General features: G+C 32.4%; 1 long non-coding RNA gene across 11 annotated transcripts; it reads left to right on the top strand.

Moving 5' to 3' along the window:
- The first annotated feature begins 8,855 nt into the window (after nucleotides 1–8,855).
- Nucleotides 8,856–13,395, top strand: LOC146904483 (uncharacterized). Of its 11 annotated transcripts, none has more exons than XR_015020332.1 (9): nucleotides 8,856–9,277; nucleotides 9,646–9,769; nucleotides 10,639–10,809; nucleotides 10,956–11,359; nucleotides 11,608–11,699; nucleotides 12,044–12,139; nucleotides 12,249–12,342; nucleotides 12,845–12,925; nucleotides 13,178–13,395. It is a non-coding gene; the product is annotated as an uncharacterized LOC146904483 (long non-coding RNA). The 11 variants fall into 11 exon arrangements; XR_015020327.1 differs by having other exon boundaries at nucleotides 11,257–11,359; XR_015020329.1 differs by having other exon boundaries at nucleotides 11,257–11,355.
- Nucleotides 13,396–13,876: the final 481 nt, after the last annotated feature.

Genomic DNA, 13,876 nt, shown 5'->3' on the forward strand with positions numbered 1-13,876 from the left:
GGACGGAGGGAGGAGACCCTAACAATTATTGCACCAAGTGGGACACGAATGAAAAAAAGCTTATAATTTAAATTTTAGGTCTATTATAGATAAAATTTATGAGCAATAACTATTTTCCATCCACATGTAACTTGGAATTTTTCTTAGAAAAATAAACGTGCTAATATCTTAGTTTTTTTTAGGGGAATGCTAATATCTTAGTTGTCTTGCTCTTTATATGGTCACAAATTAACAAAAATGTTTTTTTTTTCTATTTAAAAGAAGACGTTTTTGGAGCTTTCTCCGTGACTGTTTGAAATATCTTGGATGCCAAAATATTCCAAAGACTTCACCAAGTCTTCGTCTTCACTCGGGCATCCTCGGGCATCCACTTTCTATTGTTCTTTACACCGTGATTTTTGGTTAACAGGGAAATATGTCAAATCCAACTACAGATAAATTTTCTTTTTTAAGAAATCAAACTAACTCACAAAAATTGACACTGAAAATAATCGAATTTAAAACTTTGAAAAGAGAACGTAATAAATCTGACTAGTTGTGTGGTAATCTTCCTTGTGTGTGTTTTAGTAATTAGATTTCTCCAAAAGAGAAATGCTAGGGTCACACCCTCTAACACTCTCTTTTGAACACACCCACTCATGTGAAGCCACATCATCTCCTTTTTCTAGTTTTTTACCTGATAACCGGCTATTCAAGTTGTGACATAGGTATTTTTTATTTTTATTTTTTTATTTCCTTTTGGAATTAAAATCTGCATAGACTAGACTCCATGATATTCCAGATCTGACCCATATTGCTCTTCTTCATCGTTTCCCATAGCTATATGGTTTAAACACACCCACAAACTGTATCTAATCTTTTCCGCCGACGTTGCGTTTGCGGCCACAATCTCCATCGGGAGCTCCAATTGCCGTCAAATTCTATGGTATTTTGAAGCAGAGCCCTGACGGTGGTCGGTGGCTATGGCTTCTCGTTTGTGTTTCTTAATCTTTTTTCTATTAACGCTTTGCTCTTTTAATTTTTTATCCAAAGTAGAGAACTCTTGTGCTGGACTGAAATTCGATGAGTTTGTTTTGGATTATTGTACTGGGTTTGTTTGTAAGTATCATTTTTTCATGTCAAGTGTTTAATGGAATCAAACTCCAAAACATCGATGTTTGCATAAGAACAATAATTAATCAAGTTTGCTTCCAATTAACTTTTTGAGAATTTGACAAAAGATGTACTGATGGGCGATGAAACCTTGGAAGAACGAGAAGTAACAAGATGGAGGGTGAGGACATAGCAGATGAAAAGGTTAAACCCACATGATTGATAATTAAAAAAATAAAATAAAATGGTAAAGCTTATTAAATTGAACCGGTAGCCAAGAACCAAAATAAAAAAGAGTGATGATGTGGCTTCACATGAGTGGCTGTGTTTAAAAGAGAGTGTTAGAGGGTGTGACCCTAGCGGGAGAGGATTCTCTCCGGTGTAAAGTGTGTCCAGTGAAATCAACACCACACAATTTTTTTTGCATCAATTAGTTATATTAAAAAAGAAAACAATTAATGGTTTGGATTTTCACAGGACATCCTCCAGTGATTTTTTCACAGGAGAGGATCTGTGCCCGACCCTAGCATTTCTCTTAGACAAAATAATCAACATCAATAGTTTGAAGGACAAATGTGTCAGACTCATGGAAGTGAAGATGGAAAGTAAATTAAGGGTTTTGTACTAATGTGGTTGACCAATGTCACATAACATTAGCCTCTCAATATCACCCAAATGCTACCCTTTTAGGAAGGGTGTAGATGACTTGCTTTTGCTGAAAGATTATCCTTCACAGCAATTTCTGTCTCCATTTGCAACTTCTGTTCCGATCATTTTTTATCCTTACTTTGTTCCTCTTGCTATATATGTCATTCGTTCAGTTTGGTTATGCCTTTTGCTTCGTTGAAGTGGCTCTCGCTCGCTTTTGATTTCCCTTGGTTTGCTTCTTCATCTTCATCATTGCTTATTGGGTTAATATTATTTGGTAACATTCATATGATTTCTATTGGCCAGTTATATTTGGAATCACATTACGCTAAGATTAGTCACACAAGTGAGATTCACATCACATCTTCATCAAAGACCTTAATATAGTTGATTTATGGATCATCTCACTTATATTTTTTTCATCATCTACTCTTAACGATTATTGCATCAAGTGGGACACAAAAAACAAGCTTATAATTCAGCAATTTTAGGTCTATTATAGATAAAATTTATGAGCAATAATTATTTCCCAAACACGTGATTTGGAATTTTCTTAAAAAAATTAAACATGCTAATATCTTAGTTGTCTTGCTCTGTATGTGGTCACAAATTAACAAAAATGTCCAAATACTTTTCTATTTAAAAAAAGACGTTTTGGTGCTTTCTACGTGACTGTTTTAAATATCTTAGATGCCAAAGTATTCCAAAAGACTTCACCAAGTCTTCGTCTTCACTCGGGCATCCACTTTATATTGTTCCTTACACCGTGATTTTTGATTAACAGGGAAATATGTCAAATCCTACTACAAATAAATGTTTCTTTTAAGAAACCAAACTAATTCACAAAAATTGACATTAAAGAAAATCGAACGTGAAGAAACCAAACTAATTCACAAAAATTGACATTAAAGAAAATCGAACGTGAAACTTTTAAAGAAATACATTTCAAAGTTTAAAGCTAACATCATCATACAAATAAAGGTTAAATGGTATGAATGGTAAATTTGACTGGTATGCTAATCTTCCTTGTTTGTGTTTCAGTAATTAGACAAACACAGTAACCATTAATCGCTTGAAGGATAAATGTGTTAGACTTATGGAAGTGAGGATGTGAAGATGGAGAGTAAATTAAGGGTGTGATTGTATAAAGGATTTAGGAGAGGAGTGGATGATTTGCTTTTCTTTTTGAAATTATGGATATTATAACTTATTTTTTTGGATAATTATTTTACCAAAAAAAATTATTCAATTAAAAAAACACTATATAATTTTAATTGTTTAATAAACATGTATTTTGTAAACTCAGCATAACACATCTACAATTTTCAATTGTCGCTCGCTACCAAAGTCCAAAATCGGATGAATTTAAAATAATATAGGTTGAATGAAAAAAAAAAAATCATATGAAAGACAATGACATCGAAAAACTAAATTTAAAGATAAAATGATTAAACAAATGAAATCCAAATACTAAAAAAACAATTCATCGTAATGCAGGACTTTCAGGGGAATCTTTCATTGAGCTTGATCATGACATTAGACAAAGAAAATACAACAAGTGAGTGTGGTACTACATCTTCACCCTAAACATTAAGAAATGAGGTATATGAGTCATAAGTCATAACACTTATATGTTGCATCCAATTGAAAACTTTAATTCACACTTGATATTTTATCATCTCTCATTCGAGTATGAGGCTCTCGACATCTGATATCTACAACCAGGAACCACTTATGCTTTCCCACAAAAGCAAATGGAGCTATGATACTATCGTTCGACCTTATGGAGAGACAACACTTATGTGGGTTGATCCATTGTACAGAGAACAACTAGACAAATGTGAGTGATACCATATTTTTATCCAATATTTTAAGTATGACAAAATTCTAACATATTCTTTGAATGGGTATCCATACTATTAAGTAGAAATTTATCAAATATAGTACCATGTTCAACCACATAATAATTTTCCAAGTGATTGTAATTTAACTTGTTGCAAAGACTAAATTTATGGAATCATATACTAGAAAAATTGAAATAATGAAAAAACTGAGATCGTAAAAAAATAAAATTGGTAACCAAAGTTGACATCTCCAACACTTAGTCTTTGTTTGGGAGTTTGAAGGGGAGGGAAAGGAAAGGCTTTGGGGGGAGACGAATATAGGGGAAAATTGAGAAATTTTCACATTTTTTGAAAGAGTAATTTTTTTAGAGAGTGATAAATTAATGATTATGATTAATATTTTTTTTAAATTTAAAAATATTATAACAACATATATTAAAATGGAAAAATTCATATAAACCCTCCCCAACCCCCTCAAAACCCTCCTTCAATACAATTTTTTAGTTCACCTAAATGAGGATGGTTTTATATTATGAAGAAAAATAAGCCCCCCAAAGTCTCTCCTTTCAATGTCCTCTGTTTCTTCCACTTACTCATTCCTTTTTTTTTTCCAAGCCTTTCCTTCCCTTCCCCTTCAACCTCGCAAACAAAGCCTTAGTGACGGATTCAAAGACAAATTTACATTTTTTTAGAGTCACTAAGTTTTTTTTTTTTTTTTTTTTTTTACAGATTTAGCGTCACTAAATTGAAATACATTCTTTGAGAGGATTAAATAATTTTTCTTTAATTGAACTAAAACACTTTTTTTTTTTTGAAGGAAATTGAACTAAAACACTTGTGTAAATAAATCTAAACATTCAAGTGATGAGAGTATTACCCTTCAAAAAAAAGCGATGAGAGTATTAATCCGTAACGATTATTGCACCAACTGGAACACAAAAGATAAAGCTATAATTCAGCAATTTTAGGTCTATTATAGATAAAATTCATGAGCAATAATTATTTTCCCAAACACGTGATTTGGATTTTTCCTAGAAAAATTAAACATGCTAATATCTTAGTTGTCTTTATTACCAAAAAATATCTTAGTTGTCTTTCCCTGTATGTGGTCGCAAATTAAAAAAAAATTGGTCCAAATACTTTTCTATTTTCTTTTATTTATTTATTTATTTCTAAATACTTTTTTATTGAAAAGAAGACGTTTTGGAGCTTTCTGCGTGACTGCTTTAAATACCATCTTGGATGCCAAAACATTCCAAAGACTTCACCAAGTCTTCGTCTTCACTTGAGCATCCACTTTATTTTGTTCTTTATACCTTGATTTTTAATTAAAAGGGAAATATGTCAAATCCAACTGCAATTAAATATTTCTTTTAAGTAGTGAAACTGATCCACCAAAATTGTTACTTAAATATTCGAAACTGAGACCTAAAAAGTAGCATACTCCATACAAATAAGCGTTAAATTATAAAAGTATAATTTATAATAAATATGTCAAGTGAAGAATGTCAAATTATAAAATAGTTAACAATTACAACATATGAGTATAATAATTGAATTTATTTTCAAAATCAAGTACAAATGCCAATAACAACAAGTAGTTGCCCTTAGAAAAGAAGAAGCAATAAGCTTACGATCTGCCGAATAGCCGATTCGCTGCCCTTAACCTTCAATTCAATCTCAGTTTCCAACAATCCTCCTCCCTAGACCCCTAAAAAATAACATACACATAAATCATGAATCAACCATATATAGTTGGGTGGCATTTACCATGGGAAGGTCTAATCCTTTCCCACCATGGGAAAGGTTACTTTTTACCTCCATGTGGCACTCAAACAAGTTACTTTTATTTTGTTTGTTTTTTCTATGATTCAAAAAGTTAATATTTAATAGTATTAACACTAGTAATGCACCTCCCCTATCACGCATTTTTTTGTTGTTGTTGATATCTAACTTTTTTTTTTAATTTGACAAACTTTTTTTTTTATGGTAAGGGATTAATTTACGAGTTTTTTTATTGTTAAAATAATTTTTATTTTATAAAATCTTATTTTAATATTATTTTATTTCAGTTTTTTATACTTAATAAAAGTTAAACATAAAAAAAGTAAACGTAACTCTTCCATTTGTCACCAGAAATTAAACTTTTCTATAAAAAAAAAAATTAATGTGAATCTTTTAAAAAAAACTGAACGTAACAATAGTACAACACAAACTATATATCTTTTTTTTTAAGGAAAACATATTTACAGTATTTATTTGTTCCGGATTTTAAAATCCGGAAACATCTGCAAAATTTTAACAATGAAATCCGGAAAACGAAATCCGGACCATGAGTAAAATTGAAAAAATAGAGCGCGCAGGAAAGACATAGGGTAGGAAAAGTAATCCATAAAATAAAATATCATTAAACCTTATCATGTGGGGTCAAATTTTTTGTGAAATCTTTAAAACAAAAAGTCATCAATGGGTTACAAGTGGACAATCTCAACCATTCAATATTTTTATTAATATATCAAGGGTTCAAATTCACCTTTCCCATGGTGGGAAAGGATTAACCTTTCCCATAGTAAATGCCACATATAATTACTTGGGCTACCAAACAAACTAAAGCTACTATATATAGAAACACAATATCATCCTGAATGCCTTTCAAATTACACTGCCAAAATCGTGACTTTGAGATAGCCAAATCATAGAGAAACAAAACATAGCAACAAAAAGACATCCAGAAGTCCTAGCTCAACTGGCAAAATGCCGAAATTGTTAGGCCGGATGCCATGACCGGGGTTCGAACCCCGGTACCTCCACTTGTCACTAGTACAAAAAACACTTATTAAATCAAGGATTTTAAATGGGTTGCTATCCACATGATTTAAAAAGCTGAGTGTAAGGAAAAATTTTACTTCTAATGATATTAAATTGTTTGACCCCATTTAAAAACTATTTGTCAAAAATCAAAGTTCAAACCAATGTAAAGCGCTACTCCTAAAAAAAATTCACTTTTCATTATCCTTCCCACTTTTCCCTTTTCCCTTTTCACTTTCCCTTTTCTCCCCTTCACTCGTGTACGTGTGTGAGTTTATAATGACTTTGCCATTTCGTCTATCTACCCAAAAAAAAAAAAGACATGCGAGGGGAAAAGGGGTTTAATTCAGTTCAAACCCAAACAACATGGAAAATAAACAGAATGTGTTGGGGAGTCTGGGATCGTTTGGAGCGGCAATGAGCTAAATGTCTAGGACCCTCTAAGAGAGACACAACAAACTCTTACCCAAAACCCTAAGGAAATGGGTTTATGGGTCTGCTCTCTTAAATATCCAACGTTTGCTTCATTTCTAATCGATGTGTGACATTATCACTCACACTTGATTTCCAACTATCTTCCCCGCAAGTGTGACTCACCCACATCACTAGGATGATACAACTAGGATCCCACTCCCACTCCCACTCCCCAACAAGCCTAACTAGGATCTGATGAGTGCGTGGAGCGGCAATGGACTAAACGTTTAGGACCCGCTAAGAGAGACACCACACTCTTACCCAAAACCTTAAGACAATGAGTTTATGGGTCTCCTATCTTATATATCTAACGTTTGCTCCATTTCTTGTCGATGTGGAACATTATCACTCATACTTGATTTCCAAGAGAATGGATCACCATAACAAGAACAATAAAGATAAGAAATAGTCGTATACATGAATGTCCAACTAAAAATTCATATTAACTACAAAAATGAAAATCGTTGAAACAACTACAAGTAACCAATATTTTAGTTTCAATGTCTTAATCACTTACTTGAAATTTAGATAGAGTTTTCTCGACCAGTCTTTTCACGAAGTCCTCAATTTTCAAGTTAATTAAGCAAATTAATCAACAATTATTGTATAGCACTTTCACATTTCAACATATATAATCATCACAATACTCATGATAAACAAGCACCAAACACCTTCAACCAACACACTAATTAATATTTATCAAAGTAACACAATTGTAACACAAATGGATGATAAACATGGTCAATTTTTTATACGCTGAAACCAAATGTTAAAAAAAAAAAAAAAATCAGTTCACAAACTTACTAATGAGTAGTAGTATAATAACATACTGTGAAATGTTGGAAAGGTGGACATAACATATCGATGTGTCGTAACCGGAATGCTATGCCATTAAATAGAAAGGGCAAACCTTGCTTCTTTACTGTAAAAATAGAATATGATAGTTCAATGCATTAACAAAAATTTATTTTGACAGAATATTCAACAAAATACTTCTACCAAAGCGACTTGTATAAATGAGTAGTTTAATATCTTTTTCAACCATTGGAATGACCTCGAATCCAAAATCCTTTGCATTGGGATAACAACTCTTTAAAGTTTATTATAAGAGAAATCTGGAAATCACATCATGCTTATCTGAGTGGAACTTCGGAAAAGTCATACGTTAATTACCTGAGAAGTTTGCAAAGAACGTCTAATTTAAACACATATCTACCAATTGTTTAGGTGGATTTTAGGAAACCTTTATTTTCATTATCAGACACAAAAATCTTTGAATCAAGGTCATGACAAGAAGATCACAACACACCTATCAAGTTCAATATATATTACCAAATTGTGTTGATGACGTGCAAATGTGACGTCGATACTGCATATCTCCAAAGTGTGCACCAAAAGCAGCAAGTAGAAGGAAAATGGAGAACATAATTAAATATATTGATTCAAATGTGAGAATATATAATTTAATATTCAAAAAGAGAGAACAAAGTATCATTTATAATCTCATGACCAAATATATAAAGTGGCAAGGGATTTCACCTATCCACTGTTAAAAAACAATGAACAAATGGACATTGGAAACGTAGCATGTTAAAAATATTAAATAAGAAAAAGAAGTGTAGTTTCTCATGTTAAAACAATAACTATTATTATCGATTTGTAACCCACCATCTCAGTAAGACTTTCCAACATTATTGATGAGAAGATCCACACATTCACAATATGGCATAACAATACGAGTCACGAACCGAACACGAGTTACAAAGTGGAATGATCCGATTGTTTCTGAATGTTGTTGGGTTTCTGGATTTTTCACTACAAGAAATTTGTCATTTTGCGACATTCACTCTGCGACCCTTACCTTAGAACAGTCGCAAATGACACTTTTGCGACTGTTACTGCGACGGTTAGGCTTAAGGGTCGCAACTTTTATAGTTTTTTTTTTAAGCACTTCACATTAAAGCTTTTGGTCAAATATTTTGTCAATCCAGCTTTTCCAATTTCAGTCTCCCTCTCATAACCCCAAAACCCTAAAACTCCATTTTATTCCTCAATCTCACCTTTTCCCCAAATTGAAACCTGAAATCTCCACCACTCTCACTCACAATCTCACTTTCCCTCATATTGAAACCTAAATCTCTACCACCCCTTCTCAATCGAAAAATTCTGTTCCTTTTTCCAAATTCATTTCAGCTCTCACCCACAATCTCGACCCATTCCTTTTCTTCACGGTTCCTCACTCTTCACTGTTCTTCAGTTCTTTAGAATCGATTTCTCGATTCCTTTTTCTACAGCTGCTCAGTTCCTTTTCTTCGCGGTTCCTCACTCTCACCAATCTCAACGTATTCTTTTTGCCACAGCTGGGTTCCTTTTTCCATTAAATCTCAGACCTCTGACTTCTTCATTTCTAGGTTATAATTTATTTTCTCCTTTCGTTTATTTAAGAATTTTATCTTTAAAATTTTCTGTTTTTATGTTGATTTGAGTGTTTTGCATGTTGATTCAACTATGCTATGTTGATTGAACTCTGTTAGCGATGAAATATTGGTACTGATAGGAAAAGCCTAAGCTATTTTATGTTGATTCAACTCTGCTTGTGTTGAAAAATTGATACTGAAAGGAAAAGCCCAGGCTATTTTTTTGTTTTTTGTTTTTTTTTCTCTCTGTTTTCACTCTGAACAAACGCCATGAGATAAATTTAATTCTAAATTTTTTCATTTTCAGTATTGAATTCAATCTCTTATATACACTGAGTTTAAGTGGTGTTTTACCTTGTCAGATTACCGAGAACTTGGAGCAAAGATGTTACAAGGATCTGCGTAATGAAAGCTTTGGTTTAGTGAAAGTAATCTTGTGCAGTTATGCATATACAGAAAATCGTTGTCGTCATGTAGGGAGCAGATGTAAGTTTTTTGCCTTATAATTTAAGTGCAGACATTTTCCTTGTACTTAGTTGTTATTTGATCCCAACTGGAGGCTAATGGTGTAGTAAATCTAGCCCAACCAGACCAAAACCTGTTTAACTTGTCCAAAATGATAATGGACGATTTATTCATGTTGTGTACTAAGTTGGAGATTTGGTCAAGACCATGAAGTGTGTGTGTGTGTTTTAATATATTTGGTATGTCTTGTTATTTCATAATATGGTTTGAATCTCACTACTGGTGTGAAGATTTCATGATAGAGTAGTTTGTAAGTACCTATTTTCTGACCTGAAACTTTTACCAATGACATTGAGTGTCTCGGATTCAACTCACCTAAACTGTTATTGACAAAAAAGTTATAGCAAATTTGATGAGAATGTACTGTAATAGATAGACCTTGGTAATATTAAGAAAATTCTTCCTTATGAGTTATGAACATTCGAATGCTTGAAGCTTCTACCGTTTCAAAATTTCGGTTGATTGGCAGTTTAATTCATATCAAGGTTCTGCATCTTAATTTTTTTTTTTGGTCTAATGTCAATTAGTTATGTTCATAACTACTAATAGATTATTTGAAATATTGCAAAAGGATTTAGGATATTGCTTTTAATTCACCTCATCATTCTTAGATCATATTTGCTTTATGCATCAGTTTTAAATTATTTTACCTCTTTTGTCTGAACTTGTTTCTGGAAGCAACATATGCATGATGATATCATTATTTTACTACGAATCGGGTGTTTTAATAATTCTGCCTTTGAAGTTGCATTAAGTTCTGTTGCCGAATTTGAACTTGTTTCAATTCTTCATATTGATCAATCTAAGTCTAATCATGCTTATTAACATAGCAGGATTCAGAAAACAAAAGCACAAAAGGGAAGAAGAAAGGTGTAGGAAAACGAAATCATGGAGACCAATTCTTTCATCCCCCTTGGCTTGTTTTTTCTAAGTTGCAGCAATGAACAAGGCACAATGAAAGTTCCTGAACATAGAAAATACCCCAGATGGCTTCAATGAAGGTAACATAGGGAAATATCTATGTGGAATTCCCCAATCCTTGTTTATGAAAATATTCTGTAATTAACTTATAAACTAAAATAGGATTTTTTTTTTTCTAAGTGCATTATGTTGAGAATGGAATTTTCACTTTCCTATTTTTGGACAGGATGCTCTTTCTAAATTAGGCTTTGAGAACTGTTGTCCCAAGACATGATTCACTCCAGTTCCACAAATTATTTGATTCTTCTCTCCAATTCTTATTATCAACCTACATTATCAAAATCATTGAGAATTGACGGTCTTATGTTACAATTCTATGTTTTGGCTCGTTGTCTAATACTTATATGTTATATGATAGCACGTGCATATGTTTGACAATACCATTATGTGAAGTCTATATTACTAAATTATCTTGGTGTCTTTTAAACTTTGGTGAAGTTTGTTTACTTTTTGTGTATTTGGAATAGGGGAGTTGAGGTGGATGCAGTGCAACCAGAGAGATGACATGTGTTAACTTATGGCGATGAAGAACGGGATTTGTTCATGGTTGGAGATGTTCCGTTAGAGTAAGTAAGCACTTTGTCTTTGAAGAACAATACATTTTGTATGTTCTGTTTTGGATATCAATGTCTATTGCACTTTAGGATGTGTAGATATGTTGTTAAGAAGTTGAAGATCACAAGGGTAAACACATTTAGGTGTCATCATCTGTTTTCCTTATCCTATCAATTTAAGCTTGTTTGATATTCCCTTACTACATTGTCAGTTCCACTTGATATCTTAAAAACCTTATAATACTTAACACCATTCTTTTTCAGGTGAGGCTGATGCCATAATTGCCAAAGCAAGAGCTACCGCTGAAGGACTTAGTCTTGTGTCACAAGCCCTAAAAGAAAATGGAGGACCAGAGGTGAGGTTATGCAGTTTTTTCTGTTACAATTTTGTCGTTGTAAACATTTCAGTAATTTTGTAGCTTTTCATCTAAGTTTTGCAATGTGTTGGCTGAAAGTTATGTATAGATTGCAAACTTCTCAGGCCTAGAGATTCGTTTTTTGTTTACCAATGATACTTGGAAATTTTAAACTTTAGATATCCTAATATTCCACTCAGATAGAGCTATATGTTTGCTTTACCTATATTAGAATTCATTCAATGTCATTGTCATATGTGGCTGGAATTTTTTGCTTAAGACTTTGGATTGCCATATTCAATAATTGGTACACCCTTGTTTGATGATTTCCTTTTGTCTTACAGTATAGAATTTATCTTTTATTTGGGATTTGACTGTAGTGGGAAGAAGTCTTGAAAAAGTGTAGAGGTAATATTGATATAAGGTTCTTTTCTACAAAGGTAATCTAAATCCTAACGGCTTCTCTTTTAATTCTTTTCTCACTATTCTCATCTAATATGGCTTTTAATTCTTAATTTAAATATATTACCTACTTATGTCCTGATGCAGCCATTTTGAGATTCTTTTGAATGAAGTCATTTGGTGAAGATTAACTGCAAGATATTGGATCATAGTTTACAAGTAAATAGGTGTCAACATTAAGGTACTAGATAACTAGCTTTCCTCGTCTTATAGATTGCCTCGTTTTATCTTTTTGATTTCTTTGTCTTATCATTTTGCATCAAATCAAATTGATTTTTATGATTTCTACAAACCATGGTTTTTGTTATATGAGAATTATGATTGTGACTGTTCTGCCTATAAGTTGTAATAGTAAAGGTGGAGGTGAAAAGGTTTAAAGATGAAATTAAAGAAAATAGTAAACAAAAGGATTATGTGATTGTAGAAAGATTGGATTATGTGCAGGTAGCTTGGAATGATGAACAAGAGGATCATTTATTTCTAGGAATGTTTGATGTTTTTTGTTCATTTAGTATAAAATTTCCCCTTTGCTATTATGAAATTTGAGGTGTATTATCATATTTTATTTATATTTATAGTTCATTTTATGTTACTATGATGATATTTTTAATGAACTCAGTACTGTTTTTTTATTTAGAAACCTTAAAGAATAGCAATTAACACCTTGTCTTTGTTTTCTGCAGCATCTTTACCTAATTGAAGTTTGCTATCTTTGGTTGATTTAATAGCACTCCTTGTCATCAAGTAAACTTGTCTCTGAAAAGGTGAGATACTAGTTCTAAATTTTAATCCATGTTATTTATTTTTTTCGTAAGGTATTTTGATGGAGTTTATGTGTCTAACTGCCAATGGAATGTTGCAATGGAAATTCTGGATTTTTCTTATGATTGTTGTGTTCTAGTGTGGTAATCTTATCATAATAATTTAGTTTAGATTTCATACTAACTTAGTTGCGTGACATTATTGCTTATTTTTGTTAATTGATGTGTCTTATATAATCTTTGACTTATTTTTAGGCGGAAGACTTAGAATCACCAAACAGAGCATAGCATTCTTTGGAGTCTATTCATCTCTAGTTGATCAAAACAACTTCCTCGCCAAATATCATCTACATAATTGATTAAATTTTCATGTTAGGAACTCAAGAAACCTTATTGTATCACTTGTTTGTATTTTATATGAATGTAAAATTCATATTTTAGTTTATGAATTTGTTCATATTTTTTATTATGAATTATTTTAGTTTTATATATTTTTTATTAGTAAATAGTTCTATTAAAAATTCAGGAAAAAACTGATTTTTTTTTTTAAATTAACTCAACATCTGCGACCCTTGCAAACTGTCGCAATGTTTTTTTTTTTTAAATAAATTTTATGCATCTGCGACCCTTCCCCAACTGTCGCAAGTCCTTTGAAATCCATTTGAATCTCCTCATTTGCGACCCTTAGCAACTGTCGCAGTGCCTTTTGCGGCAGTTGGTGCGGCTGTTCTATGAAGGGTCGCAAAAGACACTTGCGACCCCAACATCCGTGACTGTTGGGGAAGGGTCGCAATTGTACATCTGCGACCCTTCTAACTGTCGCAATCTGCCATTCTAAAGGTCGCAAAATGCAGTTTTTCTTGTAGTGTTTCAAGAACGTTTCTAAATGTTTCTGAAGATTTGGGTTTATGGAATGAGTTGCGAACGCGAGTGGGTTTATGGATTTATGGGTGA

Source organism: Medicago sativa, chromosome 7 (genome assembly GCF_051527215.1).
Source record: "Medicago sativa cultivar Bolivia chromosome 7, Bolivia_mono, whole genome shotgun sequence".
Taxonomy (NCBI): Eukaryota; Viridiplantae; Streptophyta; class Magnoliopsida; order Fabales; family Fabaceae; genus Medicago; species Medicago sativa.